We start from the raw sequence: 22,547 nt of genomic DNA on the forward strand, positions 1-22,547 counted from the left end.
AAGTGCTTGGCCAAAAATGATGGACTAGGTAAATAATGTCTTCTGAAAACATTTATGATGGTGGGGTAGAATTTAGTTATATCAAAGAGGAGATCAATGCTTACATTTAAGTCCATGAGGAGATTTCCTGCTATTTTCCAGTGACAAGATACATTCTTAGAATTCTGACTTTCACGTTGAATTTTATAAGCTAGCATCTTCAGGTCTGTCTTCCCAGGTTTTCTGACAAGGTGAGCCTTGTCATGCCATGGATGGGATCAGTGTCATTTCTTTCTGAAGGCTTCCCTTTCCCAACCACCCACTCTCAATGAAAGTCCATGGTCATCAATCGAAACTCCATACTTTAATTCCAATTCCATCGTGTTCATCTTCTCCCGGCAATCCTTCAGCGTGTCCCTGTGACATATCAGATTAAGAAGCACCTTTCACTGCTTTTGCTATCTCCTTACCTCCCATATTGTGCTTTATAGTTTAATTGGATCCACTATGGCCAACTTTCTACTCTTTGTCAGTTTGTTGTACTCTGTTGGCTTGGGTGTTGCTGGGACACTGGAAGCCATCACTTATTTTCAGGACCAGCAAGGTCACCTCAAGTGAACAGGTGTCAGTGGAGCATCCAGACTCAGAACAGACAAGTAAGAAGGAATTCGCTGACCATCTTGGAGGAAGGTGCTGCTGACAACCTGATGCATAGCTTTAAAATTCTGTCAGCTCCCGAAGGCCTAATAAACAGAAGCAAATAGTCAGACAGTGCTGGAGGGTTCCTCTGGTCAAAAGCCACGTGAAGTGTGACTGAAGAGGAGCTGCTTTCTCAGAGAAGAATCGGCCGTGGTGCTGCGGACCAAGGAAAGCCCGTGGGCGTAAAGCCTGCAACGTCTTCATGTGCTGATGGGGACAACTCAAGGTGAGAAGAGACAGCTAACAAAATCAGAACTTGGAATGTGTGAAGCGTGAATCCAGGAAACCTGGAAGTCATCAGAAGTGAAGCGGAATGCAAAAAGATGGACATCCTAGGTGTTAGTGAGATGAAATGGACTGATACTGGCTATTTGGAATCAATGGCTATTATAAAGTAGAATAATACAATAGTTCTTTATTTACAAGAAGTGGCATAGTTCCTGGCTCGTTTTCGCTTTGTCAGATAGGAGAAATTTTTGAGAAAAATGCTTATTGACTATACGTTTCATTGCTTCCAGAAGGCCGTCCATGAAGTCTTTGAGGTCAGAATAACAGTAGTGAAATCTCAAAGGTTCAGAAATGGCTGCAAAAGAATAAAAGATGTTATCCCCATAGTTCCCCCTAGACCGTTGCTGTAGCTGAGCTTTCAGGAGCCTCACGAAAATGCAGACATTTGTGATGAGGATGCTGCACAACAAATGTATAAGGGTGCTTTACTCAATTGATGTATGTATGGATTGTGATAAGAGTTGTATGAGCTCCAATAAAATGATTTGTTAAAAAAAAGAAATACAGGTAGTCCCCAACTTATGACATATCCAAGGTACAATGAATTGTACTTAAGACCTTCTGGGGCGATTTTTTTTTTACATCTAGTAATATGTATGTGTATATTTTGTATTATGTATAAAGTTATACACTTGTATGTAATATTTCCAATACCAAAGGAAAAATATTAAAATACTGATAATAAAAAAGAGGAGGGAATTATTATAGAATAAAAGGGGTCTAAGAAACCAGAAAAGAAAAAAAAAGGAGGAGACTGGGCTCCAGGACATGGATTTGCACTTTTAAAAGTTTCCTGCAATCCCCTTGACCTTTTCTTTTTTTAAAAAATAAAGTAAGCACTTTGAAGCAAAAACTTGTATACTAACAATTATGTGAACTCTGCTCCAACTTTGTTGCACAGAGGTAGACATTTTGGGCCAATAGTAAGTCCATTATGACCGTCTGCACAACACTGCCAGATCCGGAGACATCGCCCTATTGCTCCTAGGTTGGAGCCCATTTGTGCAACCCCTGTGTCAATTTATCTCGTTGAGCACCTTTCAGTTTTGCACTGCCCTTCCTTCTCCAGGGACTGGTCTTGCCTGGAAATATGTCTAAAGTATGTTAGACGAAGTCTTGCTATCCTTGCCTCTCAACATGGGCTCAATTTAATACCCCTTGAGTCAAATTAGGTACCTCTGGGCAACAGAGCATTTGCCAGCCCATCTAATGGACACTCTGGACCCATTCACTCTTCGCTGCCTCCATGTAGCCCACCACAAAGCATCAGCAGGGTCTGAGTCCTCCAAGAATCTCCCATGGATCAAGGGAACACCCGTTCCAACTCTACTCCATGTGGCGTGTGATAGGTTGGTGTCCACTCATCCAAATATTGCAGCTTCGCAGGGGGTGCTTCCCTGTGCTGTCCAGCCCAGTGTTCCAGCCTGATGATGCCTCCTTGGAGAAGGGACATTTTTGATATAGCTATAAGGGAATTTCAGAAGGGGGCATTGGCTCTCTCTGTTCCTCTTGCTGGTGTGGGCTCCACATTGGTCACCCCTGGCTTCAGCTCCCACAGCCTGCCATTTGCACTTGCTTGTGAAGGAGCACAGCTGCTTTGTCACTGCAGCCTGAGCCTTCGCTGCAGTTGCCACCACCACAGCTGCAGTCACCACAGTTGTCACCACACCACCGCCTAAAGCTTTTCTCTATATATACATATGTAGGTGTCCTGCTTTCCTTTCTCTAGAAAACTCTGCTTAATACTTTGTGTCTGCACCACTTGTGGGCAGAGACTGTGAAAAGCTGAGTATTGGACCCAGCTTCCACACTCCTTCTTAGTCCCCGAGCTAAGAGCAATAGATGAGCCCACAGAGAGTTTCCCTCAGGGCACAGGGATTAATAATTACATCTGCCACCTCTTAGTGAATACTCTGGACAATCACTTCCTCAAAGTGTGTTCCCTGACTTAGCAGTGTCACCAGGGGAAACTGTTAGACACACAGATGCTCAGGGCTGAGCCCAAATCTGTGTCCGTCAACCTTCCCAGTGTGAAGTCTTTTAATGTGAGTTTTAACAAATCTTTCACTAGCTGTTGAAAGTTTAAGTGCCACTATCCACCATCATCACATTTTCTCCTCATACACTCCATGAGTTTATGGTACGCCAACTGACAGCTTATGAAGTGAGATCCGGGGGTGAAGTGGGAGAGTTTGGCCAGGTCTCATCTCTAAGATTCAAGCCCAGGTGTGGTGGTATGCCTGTATCTCCTGCTGAAACCACCAACATGATCCATCAGGCCCCTTTCCTGTGTATCCGTCATTATGAGGGGGCACAAACTCTGTGGAGAGAGTCTGTTTTGTGGGTGAAGGAGTCTGGACTCCAATCTAGCCTGCCAGGAACCACGTGAGGATCTTGGCACTGCAGCTCACTTTTGTGAGCCTCAGTCCTATAAAATGAGCTTTCCTCTGCAGCGATGAGAGAAATACGGGATCTAACAACTGCTGACCCTCTGAGCATCCTGGCCCCACAAAACCTTAGCCGTCACAACCTGCAAAGGGCTCCAGAGTCCTCTTAAATCAAAGAACATGGGGAAAATCTATTGTACACATGACACGTGAAGTTGGCAAATGTTGTGGCATCTATGTGTGTGCATACATTTGGAAATTTATACATTTGGAAAATTTATCATTAGAAAAATATATGACTAACACTGACCAGCTTGAAGAAAGGAGCCTAGCTCTGGGACACCTGCAATTCAGGCAATGTCTCAGGTACTTCATTAGCTAAAACCAAATGCTCACTGTCAATCCTAATTCATAGGAACTATAAAAATAATGCTATGTTGCTATGTCTGATCTCCTGATTCATAAGGGGGAAAGAAAATCACTGCCATCAACATCAGCTGCCCAAGGCCTGAGGCTGAGGGGAGACATACCTCCAGACGCCAACCTTCCTCACCAATTCTGATGCCAACCCCCCCCCCCCCGCAGCACTCTACTCCTCAGTTGGGTTCCATAACTTACTGTAATGACCACACAAAAGTCATACAAGACTCATGATTATGGAGTTTTATTGAGGAAGGTAACAAGCTACAAAAGCCCAGGATACAATTGTTAAATCAAGACAGCTTCTTCTCAGCTGTGCCTACAAGCAAGCTACACTTTGGTCCCCTGCTGCTGCCCTGGCAGGGCAAAGCTCTTTTCGAGCTGTCAGTAAAGGCCCCCAAAGCATGCCGCTCTTCCATAAGAGGCAGCCTGAAATCACTCAGCTCTAGTTCCATAGGCTGGCAAACCTAGCTTCTCCAATTTACTGCCTACAGATACCCTCCTCCTGCCCAAAGGCACTCAGCTCTCTTTGTGCTATGACCGGGACGCCCATGCCTCTGTCATGTGTGGTGGCTCCTGGTTCTGCTGTTGCCACTCTTCAGTTGCTTATCGGGTGTCCTGGATCAAGGATGTTTAGGGTCCTCGGGAGGCAAACAATGCGCTACACCCCTGGTTATTTTTTCTTTCTGATAACGACACCACCTCTTCCTGTCATTGAGAAGATTCATTTTATACCCAGCAAGGTACGCACAACTAAATCATATGATCCTATCAGTAGCTTTCCCAGTCTTTTCTTACCCAGACCCATCGGGGAAAAGGTACTTGGTGGGAGTTAGAAACACGATTGCTAGAAGAGTCATATTACATAGGTCATTGCACTTTCGTAACCCTATAAGACCAAGTAGAGTGTTTGAGACTGTAAATCCTCATGGGAGCAGAGAGCTTTACCTTTCACCAACAGAGGGGCTGGTGGGTTTGCACTACGCCCTTTACAGTTAGCAGACCAGTGCTAACCCACTAGATCTTCTTTGGCTACATAAGTGAGATGCGAATTGTTTTTGCTAAGTGCCTAATGAGTAGACTCTAGGATTTCTACCCTTTAGATTGCAACTCATTTTTTCAGATCTTCTTTCAGTAGAGCCTAAACCGGTAGCCTGTCTGAAGATGTTGCATTTACCTCAGTATGCCCGAGTCAGCTGTTTGAGACCCATCTCGAGCAGTCAAGTTTTGGTATGTTTTCTTCCAAGACATTTCACACAGACCACTAGGAGGCTTTGTGATTCGAATAGAGCTAAAAGATAAATAATTATTTTTTAATGACCTGTTGCAGTTGATTATAAATTTAACTTAGCCTCAGCTAAGTCAAAAGACCTGCCTACAATCTAATAGAGAGTGAAGGATTAAGAAATGATTTATCTTACAGAGCAATGCAGTAAAAGACAGTTCTGCTATCTTCTGGCTAGTATTTCATTCTGGAAATGGAATGATGCAATTGCCACAACAGGGCACTCCGTCATGCCAGTGATGATGAAGATGTTATAGAATGTTGCAATGCTTTGTTCTTTTTATAAGGGAATGATGAGTCAAGGTCAACTTGAGAATCATGAATATCAGCAGCAAAATCCAGGAACACAGGGGATCTGGATTCTAAGCAGTGATTTTGCTGGCACTTTGATAATTCATACAGCGCCTTCCAGCAGCCTTCCTTCTGGGAGTGCATCTGTGCCATGACACCACAACTCCACAGGTTTTTAGGTTGCTCAAGATGATCACATCCAATTTAGAGGGGAAAACAGATGCAAAGGGGGAAGCATGTTGTCTTGGATCAGGTCAATTGATCCAGTAGTTCATGCTGGCTCAGATAGTAGAGAATTCCATGAAGGAATTCTCTTGCACTCAGAAGATAGCTGGGTGAAGGGTGGCTGATTATGGAAGGAGTTCTTGGACATCCAGTGGCATCCAAGAATCCAGCATTATGTGTTCTGCTGGTCGTGCACCTCTAAACATGGAGGGTGATATACCCAGAGCCCTATCCATGAGTAGAGAGCTCCAACCTCAGGCAGTTCAGGGTCTGTGCATTGGGTAGAGTCACTGGCCACTGGATGGGTGGGGGGCAGGGGCTGGCCATGCTTCCGGTCATGAGTAGGATATGAGGACCAAGGGAGCATCCACTTTTCTTGTCATCAGCCACCAGTGTGCCAGGCTGCTATATCAATGGAATGTTACTTGAAAAAGTTCAAGATAACTGACCTTTGTCAGGCTAGACAACAAGTCACATCTCTCTCTCCTCTCATGCTGCTTTTGTTCAGCTTCTTTTCCTAGCCAACGTTCGATATACTTCTCTATCCTTCCCATTGAAGCTCAACGTACTAGGATTACCATCCATCTTTGTTTCATTTGGTTTTTGTTGCCGGGCTGCTTAGTGTACCATCTTGCTAAAAGTCTTGGAAATAAAGCTTTTTATTATATTCAGTAAGTCATACTTAAGTAGGATTGTCATTTTTTTTTCCTGTGGGGTTTCCCAGTTGTAAAGCACAGAAAGGTGGGTACATAATGGTAATAACTGATACAAAATGTTATAGGGAATGAAAGGGTGAAGGATTGTTGATAGGGAGGGAAAGGGGGTTCGGGAGTAAATATGAAGGCAGGCAGGGGGAGGGAGCACTGGAGCTGACCGTGACTTTAAAGGAAATTTATTCATGGGGGAACAAATGCTCTAGGATGGATGTGGTGGTGATTGCACAGTTCCCCCTTGATATGATTGAATTATTCTGTTGTATGATATGTAAATTATGTCCCAATAAAAATGCTAGGGGCAAAAAGAGTCAACTCTGTTTTTGAGATGTTCTCAAAATTCAGATGGGATAGACTAAAGGTCATATTTGGTTCCTGTAGACTTGTTTTAATTTTCTTCAGCTTCTATCGAACTTACATATGAGCAATTGAGGGTCTGTTCCACAGTTGACCCTTGGTCTGGTTTTAGCTGCTGATATTGAACTTCTCCATTGTGTTTCCCACAGATTTAGCCAATTGATTTCTGTGTATTCCATCTGGAGAAGTTCATGTGTATTAGCACCATTTGTGTTGTAAAAAAAAAAAGTCTAATCATTAGTAGATTTTTGCCGCTATTTCTTTTTACCTTGAGCCGTGCCCCATCAGCAAATGAAGATTCAGAACTCTCCACTCCCAGACTTTGCTCCATTCATGTCACCATGGTTGACTCCACTTTGAGAAAGCAACTCCTCAGTCAAGTTTCAAGTGCCCATCTTCTGGCACCACTTCTGACAATGTCCTGTTTCCATTCTGCATTGGGCAGGGTTCTCTAGAGAAACAAAACCAGAACACTTATGATGATAGATAGACAGATGGATTTATACAGTGAAAAGGAAGAAAAGAGCTAATTAGTCCACACAACAGTAAAGAAGACTCAGTTCAACTCACTTTCTCAGAACAGTTAATATACTTGAAGTCCTTCAACTCACATAGGTTGTCCGGTCCAAGGTCAAGGAAGCAGACAGTGGCAACTTCCCTCAGGCAAAGCAGACAGTCTGCCCACAGGCAGCAGACAACAGAGTGGGTCAGCAACACTCAGTAGCACAGGAGCTTAGCAAAGCAGGCCCTGATGGAATCTCAAACTCAAGCCCGGTGACAGGATCCACCAGCCTCAAGCCCAAGCAATGTATGCATCAGCTGCATGGGGAAGCAGGTCTCAAGGAGCCTCAAGCTCTAGTGCGGTGGTTCTCAAACTTCCTAATGCGGGACACTTTCATACAGTTCCTCATGTTGTGATGACTCCAGCCATAACATTATCTTTGTTGCTACTTCATAACTGTAATTTTGCTACTGTTATGAATCATAATGTAAATATCTGACATACAGGATGTATTTTCACTGTTACAAATTGAACATAATTAAAGCATAGTGACTAATCACAAAACAATATGTAATTATATATTATGAAATATTTATTTCTAATTACAAATAAATGAAAATTTGTCTTGAAGCATGTGTAGCGTGGGTAACAGTCTTCACGCCGGGTACTCGTATGTGGGTGTATCTGCATGTGGGCGGACCCGCCTGGAGATGGATAGAGGAGCAGTGGCTCGGTTCCTAAGACCATCGGAAATATGTGTTCTCCAATGGTCTTAAGGGACCTCTGTGAAAGGGTTGTTAAACCCCTAAAAGGGTCACGACCCACAGGTTGAGAACCGCTGCTCTAGCGACATGCTCTTGGCCCACAGGTAGTGTAGTACACAGATTGAGGCAGAGAACTAGCTAAAGCCGCAGCACGCTGGTCTGATCACCTGGGAGCAAGAGAGAGATAGGATACCAGCTTTCTTTATTTTGTTTGCCCTCCAATCAAGTTGCGACCTGATTACACTCTACTCACGTGTTCCTATTAACCTTGTTGGCAAAACACACATTTATTAGGCTTTCGGTATCTGACAGTACTTCAAAGTGATGCATGAGGGTTTCAGCACCTCTTCTTCCAAAGTGGGCAGCCAATTCCTTCTTTGTTAGCTCTTCTCCGTCTGCAAGCCCCACTGAAGTGTCTCCACTTTTCTTTGTTAGCTCTTCTCAGTCTGGAAGGCCCACTGAGTGTCTTCACTTTGGGTGGCCCTCTGGCATGTGGAATACCAGTGACATAGCTTCTAGCATCAGAGTAACACACAAACCACCACAGTAGAACAAATTGACAGGCCACTGGAGGGACAATATACCTATCATTATGGTCAAATCACGTTCCTTATTTTTTCAATGGTTTAATGTCACTTCTTGTTCCAGATTTGTACTACAACTTTCTTGTGGATTATATTGTTTTATCTATCTTGGGTTTGAGTCCTTGTTGTTGTTAATATTGTCTTTCCTTTTTATATCTTCTCCCTTGATGATTTTTATAAAAGTTTTCCAGTCTTTAACTCCCAATTTATATTCTATTGATTCTTCTTTTTTCCCTGCACATCTCTTTCTCCGAGTCTTCTCATTCAAGAATGGTTCCAAACATAGTTCACTTGCATATTAGGTAGGAGACATTAAGACATTATCTTATGTAGGGGAAAGACACTCCTCCCAGAGGACAGCACTGACCAGAAGTGTATGGCATGGCCTCAGAGAATCCTCACACTGTTCTATGCAGGCACGATGAACAGCCATGCCCAGTAGAATTGTGATGGTCAGTGATCCCAGGAGTTCAACATTCTCAAGATCACATGGCTTTCAGAAAAGTTAGAGCGGAGAAGCAAAGCCCAGTCTGGTTCGCAGCGCTATGCACTTCCCATTACTACAGCACCTCCAGCTCAGAACCATTCTGGACAGCCTTAAGGGACAGGAAACGTTTTGCTGATTGTAGTCACTCTATTGTATGTCTATAGAACCTTGGTGGTAGAAGCTCTTTAATCACCCGGGAACAAAATCACAAACAGACTACATACACTCCTCCAGGTGCTCTGAGGAGAGGCCATGTGGGAATAGATTCCATTGTCCCTAGTGTCCCCTGGTGACACTGGAGCCATGCAATGGATATCCAGAGGAGAGGAAAAGGCAGGAGTGTCTTTGCAGAAGTTTTCGCGTATTATACACAGACACTTACTTGGGGAGGTCCTGGGTGGTACAAGTAGATATGTTCTCATCTACTTACGAAAGTACTAGAGGTTCGATTTCACCCAAAGGCACTTTGGAAGAAATACCTGGTATTCTACTCCTGGAAAACATCAGCCATTGAACCCTATGGAGCACAGTTCTAATCGGACACACATGGAGTTGTCATGAGTCAAAGTCACCTTGGGGAAGTAAACGAATCTCTATTTTTAAGGCTACCCCAAGGGCTTCTCTCAGAAGCCCTGACTCACAGGCCTTCCATTTGTTCATCAATGATGTTCTCAGCTAGGCCATGGGAAATGTGGCCAGATAAGATTCCGAATTAGTCATAAGCATTTTTCTGAATTAGCTTTCACTCCTTATAAAAGAGAAGGCTAGGCACTGACATCTTGGACCTCCCCCACCCCCGCACACACACCCCTCCCCCGGCCCCCCGTACTCAGTAGCAGCAGATGCCAATTGAGTCGGTTAGCATGTGGCATGTGATTAAGGCATGCCTGGCCCCACAGCCCTGTGACAGGGGAAAACGGAGAAGGCAGAAATGAACAGGGACTCCACACAGCCTTGGCAAGTGCCTCCAAGTCCTCATGAGCTTCATTTTTCCTTCAAACATCCCCTGTGAGCCTTCAGCCACCCACAGGATGGCCCTGCCTCTATTAAGTGCAGATACAGGCCACCTGGGAAGGGATGTGATCTCGGACAGGTGGCTTCTTTAGTTGAGACAATCATGGAGAGGCATGCAAGTAACTCCACTCCCTCTGACTAGGACAATGCACCCGTAGAAAGGGGAGCCTGAAGGCATATCTGTGTCCCATATAGCTCCTGGTAACCTGCAGGTCACCATCACAATTGTCATAGCTGTCGCTTATCAAGCCGCTTCCAGGCACCCTCCATTTGTTAGCTGATTTACCAACTGAAACAAAAAACCGCAAGGGATTAGTGATGTACCCATGGTCTGGTGACCCAGGGGGTACTCGTGACTTGAAGTATCATGAGTACTCTTGAACACAAAGAAAATGGAGCTAGAGTTACACCCCTAGAGCTAATTAGTCCACACAGCAGTAAAGAGGACTAATTGCCCTCCAATCAAGTTGCGACCTGATTACACTCTACTCACGTGTAATCAGAGCTATGTCTGATACAGGTTCAAAACCACACTTGAACCCAGAGCACAGTCAGGGGCACAGAAAGCTAGCTGTAGCTGGTATTCCCAAGGGCAGTGAGGCTGGAGGGCAGATTCCCACAGAGAGCGAACTTTCCGTGCATGCTCCCTCTGCTGTGGCCCTCAGAGATGGCACAAATTGTAGTTCTAAACATGGATGACTCACCACAAAGCAGGAGGGAGACCTCAGAAAAATCCTGTGACTTTTACGGTCTGATGTTGGCCTAGCCCTTTAATACAGCGGTTCTTCAGGGGGGGGGGGAACGACCCTTTCACAGGGGTCGCCTGATTCATAACAGCCACAAAATTACAGTTATGAAGTAGCAACGAAAATAGTTTTGTGGTTGGGGGGGTCACCACACCGTGAGGAACTGCATTAAAGGGTCTTAGCCTTGGGAAGGGTGAGAACCACTGCTTTAATTAAAAGAGATGGGCACCTTGAAGAGAGCTTGGTGCATCACTAGGCTAAGAATCAGCAGGAAAGGTTGCAGCTAGATTTGAGCAATAACTAGGTGTTTTTTTTCCACCTGGTATTTTTCATCTCATTTTTAAGAGGCTGTGTCCACTGCCAATTAGGTGATAATTAATAACTGAACTAATAATAATCCGTTAGTAGTTAGTTTTATTGTCTTATCAGAAAAAAAGTAATGTTTTTATGGTTGGTGAGAATCTCAGGACCACAGAAATTCATATACTATATATTTCCCTGCATATCCAGACCTAAATCTGTCAAACTACTTAGGTGGGAAATTCACCTTAGTGCTCCCTGGGGCTCCCTTTCCTTTCCCACTCCCAGAGGCAAATCTATAGCAAATGGTACCTGTGACAAGCTCTAAATTTACACCTCTGCCAAATATCCGACACCCACCTTTCAAGTTATCTTACTATAATACTGCTGAAAAATACAAGCCAATCTCATTACCTTTTTACTTTACACATTATGGTTCTACCTGAAATTACAGCTCTACCTTCCTGGCTTTCACTGATAAAAATTGGTCTATGATGTGCTCAGTCTTTTTATTTTGTTTTTGAAGTTTCTTTTCTTTCTACACACAGCAGAGCAAGATCACATAGTGTGCCTTGACCCATGAAGGCTCTCAAATATTAAAATATTAGTTTTAACTGCCTACACTGGCAGTGGAAGCCTCAATGGTTAACAGAAACTGCTCGGCAGCACCTCTTTCAAGCGGCACCCAGGCCATATGCCTCACATGCCATACCTTAAGTCCACCTCTGTGCATCCCCACTGTGCCCCAGTGGTAGACCAAGTCCCTGGACTTTGTGTAGGGTCAGGTATGAATACGTTTCTCAGAGCCCATGAAGTGTCCCTATGTGAGTCCACTCACAAGACCCAGTGTCCGTCCCTGTGGACATCACTCCCTTGGAAGTGGCTAGGGGGCCAGAGTGGGGCATGCAGATTCTTATGCTCACCACAGCCCAGCCCACTGAAGAACAAACACACAGATAGCCCGCTCCAGTAGAAACTGTGACACATTTGCAGAGGTCAGAGGAGTAGAGCGAGATATGGGGGGGAGTCAAAAGTGAAAGGTATCAATTAAAGCATTCTGCTTCAAAAAGCAGAGCCATGTTTCATTCCATGGTGAACATTCCAATAAGATAACAAGGAATACCCAAGCTCTCATCTTGGAAATCAGGTCAATATATATAAGTATTCCAAAATGAGAGCACAATATTGACAATATTTGCGCCCACGTTTTGTGACAATGAGCGCATCAGATCTGCGGGCAAAAGGACTGCAAAGCCATTACTTAGTGAAGGTGAGAGGAGGGCTGGGAGAAAAGAGGCCAACTTATCTCCTGGGTCTTCAAATCAGGAGCCCTAAAAGGAGACTTAGCCTATGGGATTAATGAAGCTGCCCTCTCAAAATCATCTCTTGTGCAGCAAGAGGCCAGCCAGCACTATCTAAAGAATACAGCTGAACCAAGACAGCTAAGGGAGAAGATCAGCCCTCAGGTCCCCATTCAGCTCCAGACAGGATTTTTTGGACAAAATGTAGATATTCTGCCTTGTCAAGGAAGTCCAGAGCACCTGGTTATGGCCTCGATCCACAGCGCAGGTAATAATCATCCCTGCTGATAGCGTAGCAAGCTGTGGACAGCCCACATGGAATTAGACCTTCCAGATTTCTTGAGCTCCATTCAGCTCCCAGAGACATACTGTTACCAGAAAACCACAAATAGCTCCTAAAACCTATATTATACAATAACACTGAAATTGATATTTCCTCTTTAGAAAGTAAATGTCATTGAAAACATTGTTTCTCCATATCCTTATGTTCAAATAGGGTTGCTATGAGGTGAAAATCAATTTGACCACCACTTACCACCAATAGCAATATTCAAATACTTAAGTTTTCTTGGACATAGGTGTCAGAGAAATAACTTGTCGTTTCTGAAGGACTGCTTGGCATTCTTTTTTTTAATTAAGAGCTTATGTATTTTAATAAAATGTTAGCATAATGTCATCATCAACCTTATTTGGGGTTCCTGGACTATTTTTATATCTTCTATGGTTTTTTTGTTTGTTTGTTTAAAAAATATGCCAATGTCTTTTGCTTTATTTTGGTGTTTGTGTGAATGTCTTACATGTGAGGATTAAGATTGCATGTTAATTGTTCTCTTTGACTTGACAGTCATGACATGCTTGTCCCACATGATGAGATCTTCTATGATAAGATCTATTCTGAGCATCCCATCAGTGGAAAATTTCCTTGGAAGTGTATCCTGCTTCCAATACATGTGTACACTCTGGAAAAAATATTGCTTGCTCTTTGCTGGACCTGGATCCTGCCTCGGCCTCGTTATCTTTCCTCTAGTTTTTGTAACTTGAGCCAGTGACCTCCTAGACTGCCGACTGATCCTTCAAGTCAATGAGCCTCTGAAGCCTGAAGTCAGCTGACTCCCACCTTACCTGACAATGCTGGTCTCCTCAGCACCCGCAACCATGTGAGTCAGAAGGCTGCAGCTTGTGAACATAGAATTCACCAGGGAAGACACTCGAATGGCAAAAAGACATGTGAGGAAATGCTCACTAGCCCTTCAGGAGGGACAATCAAAACAACAATGAAACACAACCTGACACTCACAACGATAGCAAAATCTAAAAGAAACAGAGAGAAGCAAATTCTAGAGGGTATAGAATGATTTGAAATCTCATACACTGCTGGAGGAGTTCCAAACATGTGCAACAATTATAGAAAGTAATACGGCACTGTCTGAAACAACTAGCAACAGAAATACTACATGACCCAGCAATACCTCTGTTGAGCGTATATCCCCAAGGAAGCAAGAGAAAGAACACGAACATACATACATGGGCTCCCCAATGTTTATAGCAGCACAGTCCACAGCAGCAAAAACAAAAAACAAAACACCTGGAAACTACCCAAATTCCCACAAGAGGTTGAATGGATAAGGAAACTCTAGTATACACACACAATGGAATATTATGCATCCATAGTAAATGACCCAAGAGGCAATCATTGGAACTGAACAAAGGAATGCTGTGTGGGTTAAAGTGAGGGAAAATGTGCATCCGGGTTGTACCCCTTCAATTAGCCTTGTCAATCTGTATGCCGAGCGAATAATTTGAGGAGCTGTGCAATATGAAGAACAAGGCATCCGAACTGGAGAAAGGTTTACTAACAACCTGTAACATGCCGGTGACACACCTTGCTTATGAAAGCAAGAGGACTTGAAGCCCTGATGAAGAGCAGAAGAACCATCTTCATGATGGATGACAACTCAAGGCAAAGAGTGCCAGAAGCGTCACCACTGGACCAATAGGCAATATTATGATGAATGGAGAAAGATGGAAGTTGCCAAGGATTTCACTTTGCTTGGATCCCGGACCAATGCTCATGCAAGAAATCAACAAGTCAAACACAGCATCGCGTTGGGCAAATCTGCTGCCCAGGACCTATTTAAAGTGTGGAGGGGTAAGGATATTACTTTGAGGACTAAGGTGCAACTCACCCAAACCTTGTTTTTCATTTACGGTTGTTGTGCAACCCAGTTTATCACAAGATCCCCGGAAGAGCCCCCCACCCCAACCCTCGGATGTATGCAGCCTGTTTTCTATTCCCTCCTGTGTTAAGCAGGGTTCTCTAGAGAAACAAAACCAGGACACCTCTAATAATAAATAAATAAATAAATATGTGTGTGTCGGTTTACATAACAAGAAATACAACAGCAAATTAGTCCACACAGCAATACAGAGAGCTCAGTCCAGCTCACTTTCATTGGACAGTTAATATACTGAAGTCTTTATAACTCACACGCCCACTGGCTCAAGGCCAAGGAAGCAGACAGTGGGAAGCTGAAGTGGTGAGGTGTAGCACAGGCCAGTAGCACAGCGTGGCAATGAAGGTCTTGGCAGAGCCTCATGATGTGGTGATGTAAAATGGTGGACTGCAGCTGTGGTGACATGTGGGCCCACAGGCAGCTGGCACAGCAGTGGGGAGGCAGTGTCTCAGCATGGAGCGACACAGCACAGTGACTTGGTCCGCCGTGGTTCATGGGTTGCCCTGGCCAAGGGGACAGAGCACTGTGTGGCCCACAGGTAGCACAGCACACTGTTGAGGAAGAGCAGCTGCTCAGGCAGCGTGTCAGTCTGAGCACCAGGGAGAGAAAGAAAGAGAGAGGTGACCTCAGAGAGCCATTTATTTTGTTTGCCCTCCAATCAATCTGTGACCTGATTGACAGGCTAAACTCCCTACCATGTTCCTATATAAGCCATGTTGGCACCAAAAAACCTAACCAGCCCACCACCCCTCTTATTCTCTCTGCTACTGTCAATCTTCCCCTCCTCCTGGCCTCCCTATAATCTTGAAAGTCTACTTCTTTGGGTGTGAAAATCATTTCTTAGATTAAAAAAAATAGTGATGCCATGTAGTATTTGTCTTTATGAAATTTGTTGACGTTGCTGAACATGTCTTCCAAATTCACTCCTGTCATGAGGTGTTCGACAGTTTCATTTGTTTCTTGAGAGATGCATACATACATGCATTGCATGTACATACAAGAGTTTGTTTGCCCATTCCTCCACACGTGAGCTTTTCTGTTGTTTCCATCTGCTTGCTATTGTAGATGGCGCTGCGATAAACATGGATGTGCATATATCTGTCTGTATGGTATTCTTTATTTCTCTGTGCTATATACTGAGTAGGGAGATTGCAGGATCATATAGTGTTAATATTTCCATTTGTTTAAAGAAGTCCCATACTGTTCTCCATAGTGACTGCACAATTCTGCAATCCCACCAGCAATGTGTGAATGTTCTAATCTCTCCACATCCTTTCTAGCACGTGTTATTTTCAGGCCATGGTATTTTCAATCATTTCATGAGCATATGAAAATTGGACAATAAATTAGGAAGGCTGAAGAAGATTTGATGCATTTGAATTAAGATGTTGGCAAAGAATATGGAAAGTATCATGCATGAAGAAGAAACTAATATGTCTTTTTAAAAGTACAGCTAGAATGCTGCTTAGAAGTAAGGAAGGTAAGACTACATCTCATGTGTTTTGGACATACTGTCAGCAGAGATCAAAAAAGGACAGCATGTTTGTTAAAGGCAGTGAAAAGAAGAAGGCCATAAAGGAGACGGACGGACACACTGGCTGCAACAATGGGCTCCCGTGGAGCCAACGGTGAGGACGGCACGGGAACGGGCAGCGTTTCGTTCTGTTTTGTATAAAGTTGCCAAGGTGTCAAAAGTGACTCCACAGCACTTACCGACAATCACAGTATGGCAGCCCTGGAAAGGCTATTTCTCTGTTTACACTGTGACTCAGGCCTCCAGCAAGACCATTGCCATGAGCCAGATGGAAACTGCAACACTCTCATGGCAGAGGCTAACCATCCCTTCTCTCTATTGATTGACCAGTCAAAGTGGACCCAGACTCCAGGTGTTCCACACTTGATTCATGAGGAGAAGAGAGCTGAAGGAATTCTGTACCTACGTTAACACTGCTACCCAGGGCCATTCAAAGAGCTGCTGTCTCTGGCTCCATCTGCTGAGCACTGGCAGGGTGATAAGGGAAATTGGTGTTGATTCGCTGGAGAATACTTGCTTTCCAAGATAGAGCTCTGCCTTCAAGTTCCCGCTGAAATGCCCATTCGTCATGGAGGTTTACATACGGTTTGAATGCTGAACAGTTTCCAGCAGAGCTTCCAGACGAAGCCAGAGTGGGATGAAATCAGCCCGTGAAAATGTTATAAATCACAAAAACCACAATCATTCTGCAGGAGGTGGCCGGGCGTCAAGGCCTGACTCCAGACCGTTACAATGGCAGAGTTAGGAAGAATATGTGTGCTTTGGACCATAGAATACAAAGTCTCTGGACACATGTTAGACTAATTTTGTCTCACACTGGCCAGGGTAATTACAACAAAGAGACTGGAACCTTCGCATGCCTGTAAGGGTAAATCTCTATTGCAAGCTACAGAAGAAGAAAACGAATCTCCCACAGCAGGAGCAACCACTCATTCAGTGTGTAGGCCATACACAGCCCTCTCAGTAGCCCCAGCGCACAGGTTGCCTGGGTGTGCAGCCAGTCCTATACCCCAAGGCCAAGCACTTGGGAGCCGGCTGGCAGGAGCCTGACTTCACAAGAAGAAGAGCGACCCAGGAGCAATTCTGCTTCCCTCCGCTGCCAGGAGTATGTTTAACATTTGCTTTCCTGGAAACAAGGAGCAAGCTAGAGTCCAATTACTTTCTTATTAATAAAGAGAGTTAAAGAAAGAAAGCTGTCTTAGGAGTTAAGTTTCTCCCCACAAATCCCTTCTTTTATGAACTAATCTGGAAATAGTACCTTTAGATACTACACTACATATTTTAAAGGAATTTGGAGTCATTTGATTTAAGGAGAGTAAATTAATTTTTCACACCACACACTATGGAAAAGACCCTAAACAAAGGCTATGCACACTTCTGCAGCCTAACAAAGTCAGCACCCAGGGCTCTGCTGCTCTCTTTGGGATGCCCAACACCTCTATTCTGGAACAACACCCTGGACGGTCCTTTACTTGTCCCTCTGGCTCCTAAGCTCAGTGACTCAAGCCAGCCCAATGCTTGGTAACGCCCTGTCCTTTTTCGCTAGGCACCTCTGAGTAGACTCGAATGCAGTCTTCATTTAGCAGCAAATCATTTAACCATTAGCACTACCCAGGGATTACTGAGACACCAACAACTGAGGATTATCAACACACCTGAACAGGTGATACCAATATCTTGGAGCAATGAGGGTTGACATCAAACAGGTGCACATCATTAGAAAAGGATGCCCCCTTCACTATAAAGACGCCATCATCAGAGGGCCTGGCCCCGAATGCCCCTCAGGCTACACTTGGGTGGGGAAGCAGGTGCTCTGTACTAAGCCCCACATGACTGGTGTTCCTTGCAGGGGGTGGGATTGGGCAGGTCTGGAGTCAGTAGGATTCAATTACAACCTGGAAGACTCCACAGGCCAGCCCTTTGCCAACAAGCACTTCAAGCAGATGTGATAGCGGGTCTTTGAACTGGAAGCCTGTGGTCCCATCATCCGCAAAGTTCCTGACCCTGGACCTCCTTCCCCACCTCCCCCGCTGCACAAATGATGGATATGCTCACTAGCTGGTGTGTCAGCTGGCCCTAACCTTGCTTATCACCGACACCACTCCACTTTAGTGGAGGTGGAAGAGAAAGTGAGGGAGACGATGCTTGCTGAACTCGGTCTTCCCATTCTCAAATTGTACTTGACAAACAACCTCTCCCGTCAGTTTAGACAGCATTTCAAAGAGACGGAGACAGTGCGATGTCCCTATTACATGTGCAGCCTAAAATTTGTACTCTTTTCACAAAATTGAACACTGTTCTCACAAAAGGGCAGCCAAATAATGTTGCTGGTAGCTTTGCTATTTTACATTTTTTTTATTTTGTTAAGATGCTGCAGAGGATCACACAGGGCTCCAATAATTTTCCCCGGGATTTCCCATCCTAGGTTTTCATTCTACTCGCCTGTGGAAGGTGCTAATGTTCTTGCTCCAATCTGCCACCTCCCGCCGGTGCCATGCAGAGCTGAACGCATCCATTATATGAGTTCAGCGTGGAGACAAACTGGGCTGTGGCATACTGCACTGCAGTGTAAACATTTCCATGTTTTGCACTCTCTCTCTCTGCTACTTGGGGAGAAAGACAGAGACGTCTACTTCCACGGGAAGAAGACAAGGCTGTCTACTTCCGTAAAGAGCCACAGTCCTGGAAACTTACAAGAGCAGTTTTATCCTCTCTTGAGGATAGTGAGTGAGGATCTGCTTCGAAAGGATACATGTGAAATCAAATTTCTTTGCATGAAGAACATTTGGAAGCTGATCTAAGACAGTTAGGGCACCTGTAAGAAGAGATGGGTGGAGGTTAGCCTGTCAATCAGGTCACAGCCTGATGGCATCCCTTGGAGGAGTGACCGAGATAATATATAGCTTTGTGGAGGTGGTTCTCTCTCTCTGCCTTCACCTTCCTGCTTGCTGGCCACCCTGAGACCTCCTGGAGCCCTGCCAGGTTTCCGCTGACCCAGGTACATACAACTCTGCATCTGCCTGTGATCTTCCTGCATTCTGCACCATTGAAGGTGACTGCCTGAGTTTGAAGAAGGGATTATGGACTACTATAGGACATATGGAGCTGGCTCATCCATTTCTCATTGGCCCTGATATCCACAAAATAACTGGAAGGCCTGCTAAGTTCTCTACTTCATCTTGTATTTGGAGAGCAATTCTGCTACATCAGACGTTGGGTAAACCCTACAATCAGCACATGAACGTTTTTCTACAGCTCTACAGAGTCTGCGTGTTGAAAAGCAGGGAGGTTACTTTAAGGACTAAGGTGAGTCTGACCCAAGCCATGATATTTTCATATGCATATGAAAGTTAAACACTGAATAATGAAGAATAAAGAAAAGTATATGCTTTTGAATTATGCTGCTGATGAAGAATATTTAAACTACCACAAACTACCAAAAGGACAAACAAATCTGTCTTGGAAGTACAGCCAGAGAGCTCCTTAGACGCAAGGATAGTGAGACTTGACTTACCTACATTGGACATGTGGTGAAGAGAGACCAGTCCCTGGAGAAGGACATCAGACTTGGTAAAGTAGAGGGGCAGGGAAAAAGAGCGGGGGGAGGGGGGTGGGAGGGGGCTGGAACAGATGAGTTGACACAGTGGCTGCATCAATGGCTTTAAGCATAGGCACAATGGTGAGGATGGCACAGGACTGGACAGTGTTTCATTCTATTGTGCTGGTGGTTGCTTTGCGTCAGAATTGACTCAATGGAACCTAACAACAGCAATCAATCCTAGGGGTCATTAGTGGCTCACTGGTAAAATACTTGCCCTCTCTGTAGGAGACCTGCAGGTAATGAACCTGCTAGGTTAATTTCTAGCCAGAGCACATCATTCATACCACTTGCTTACACATTGCTGTGATTTTAAACAGGTTTTATCAGAACTTCCAGACTAAAATAAAAATCAAACTGAAAGGAAAATCAGCCAATAAAAACCCCATTGGAAAAACAAAGGTCGAATCCAAAAGCAACCAGATGGGTGATATATGTGGACCATTTTGGTCTATTATTGATGGGTAAGGGGTTCAAATTTACAGAAGTTAATACCACCACCAACAAATTATGAACAAAACTCAAAAGTGGTACACTTGTGGCCTAGAAACCCCTAAAGGAAAAAGTGGTTAAAATTTGATTACTAAAATAAATTTACCTTTTCCCTTCAATTGAAAGGAAAGGATCCTGTGAAAAATAATCAAAACTCAAAGGAATTGAAACATACAACCATGGTTTTACTTTGACACACATGGGCTTCCACTAAGGAGCAGGACACTTGTCTTCCCCAGCTGTGTGTTCCTTTGGTGATTGGCATGAGGAATGCTGATCAGAGTGGGGCCAAGAGCCCCTGAATCTGAATGTGAAGGTCATCTCAGCTGTGGGAAGGCACACAATCCATCCCAGTTGGGGGGGACAGCTGAAAAGGCTCAGTCCAAGGGCAAAATGGAAAGTGGGAAAAGCTGTTGTTTCAGTTTGCTAGTGCTATTGTTACACAAAATACCATAAGTGGGTTGTTTTGAAGACCAAGAATGAGACATGGTTTAGTGGCAGAAATTTTCACTTTCTTTAAGGTGACCTGAGTTTGTTGTTATGATGCTGAAAAGCTCTCAGTGACGCCAAGAGACTAAGAAGAAGGCCTAGAGATCAATATCCAAATATCAGCCATTGAAAATGACATGGATCAAAGTACTATGATCTTGTTGGCAAGCAGGGTTCACCATAAGATGGGGGCTGACTCGACATCAGCTAATAAGTAAATATTTATAGTTTAAAATTTTACGTGTGTTTGTGTAGTCAAAGGGAGTGCTTGTAGCACTGTCTGATGTTAGATGTCAAGGTCAATGGTTCAAACCCACCAGAAATGATGAGTTAAGATTTACAGAAACCCTATGTAGAGTCACTGAGAGTAGGAATTGACTTGACTTGCTTGGTTAAGAAGGAGCTGTAGTGGTGAAAGAAGTTATATATTGGGCTGTGACCTGCAAAGTCAGCAATTCTAATCCACCAGATGCTCCATAGGAGAAAGTTGAGTCTTTCCGATACTTTAAAGATTTGCAGCCTGGTTGGTGAACCCCCCAAGAGCAGTTCTACTCTGTTTGGTAGGGTACCTACTGTTTTGGTCCCTACTGTACCCGATAACAGTGGGTATAGTAAGGGCCAAAATTTAATAAGGACCATCCTACCTTGATATTTTTCTTTTTTCCCCTTTCCTCCTCTGCTAAAAATGCATAACTTTATTAACGAATGCAAGTATTTGATTCACAGATGTAAATCAATACAAAATATAAATTCTTCATGATTAGTTTACTGCCCATTTAGGTAAAGAGGAAAAATCTCCGTCTAAGCAGCAATATTGAATCAATAAGTGCTTCATTTGCACATGCTCTAACAGTCATTTGCATTTTTAAGATGCCCCCAATTCCAATGCACTGCCATTGAGTTGATTCTGACTCAGCAGGCTTATATAGGGTTTCGAGGTAACAAAGCTTTATAGGAGCAGATATTGTCAACGTTCTCCCAGGGAGAGCTGATCGGTTTGCACCCCCGACCTTCCTATTACACAGGTCAGCCTCAACACAGCCTTCTCAATCAGCAGCACTGCTGCAGGTCCGAGCTGTGTGCTGTGCATTCTTTCAAAATGGCAGCTGAAGATAGCTCTGCACTACGAGCCTAGCAAAAACAAAGCATTTACAAAATACACTGCTCCCAACTGCCAACTAAAATATTACACTCTATTATTTGAGACAAATTCCCAATTAGAGTTTGGTAGATTCTCTTAGGACTTTTGTTTTTGCCATCAGATCATTGTGATGTGCTAATTTTTTAAATTTTCTTATTCCAGATTCTTTGAATATGAAGGGGTGGGGGGAGCAGGACTTCTGCTGAGTTCTTTCCTAGATGATGCAAATTCTTCATTTTTTATATTATCGTTTATATATTTTCTTTCAAGGGGAAGTGTCACTGAGAGATCCTCCTGTCACTCTCCTGCACACAGCCTCAGGGCCTCCAGGGCAGCCAGTGAGAAGGAAGTTCTGTCTCCCACTGCCAGTGTGACGCTCTTTCATGTTTTTGCATAGTCTCCATGCTGAAAGATTCCATCCAGGGACAGTACATCTTGATAGCCAGATGAAAGCCAAAGAGCCTGTCAGAGTTCTTATCCAAACCACCCTGGCTCCTGACTTGACATCTGAATCAATGTCAGGTCCTTGTATGCAAAACTAAGCGAAACAAAAACCTACATATCCATTTTCCTCTTCTGAATTAGTGCTCTCATGGATTTTGTTTTACAGTTTATGGAAAATAGGGCAAACAGGTTGTAAACAGGAAGTTGGCAAGAGACAGAAATACTTCTCCTAAAACTCCACCAGATCATAGACAGATGGGAGGAACATGCCAG

The sequence above is a fragment of the Tenrec ecaudatus genome, chromosome 5 (genome assembly GCF_050624435.1).
Source record: "Tenrec ecaudatus isolate mTenEca1 chromosome 5, mTenEca1.hap1, whole genome shotgun sequence".
NCBI lineage: Eukaryota > Metazoa > Chordata > Mammalia > Afrosoricida > Tenrecidae > Tenrec > Tenrec ecaudatus.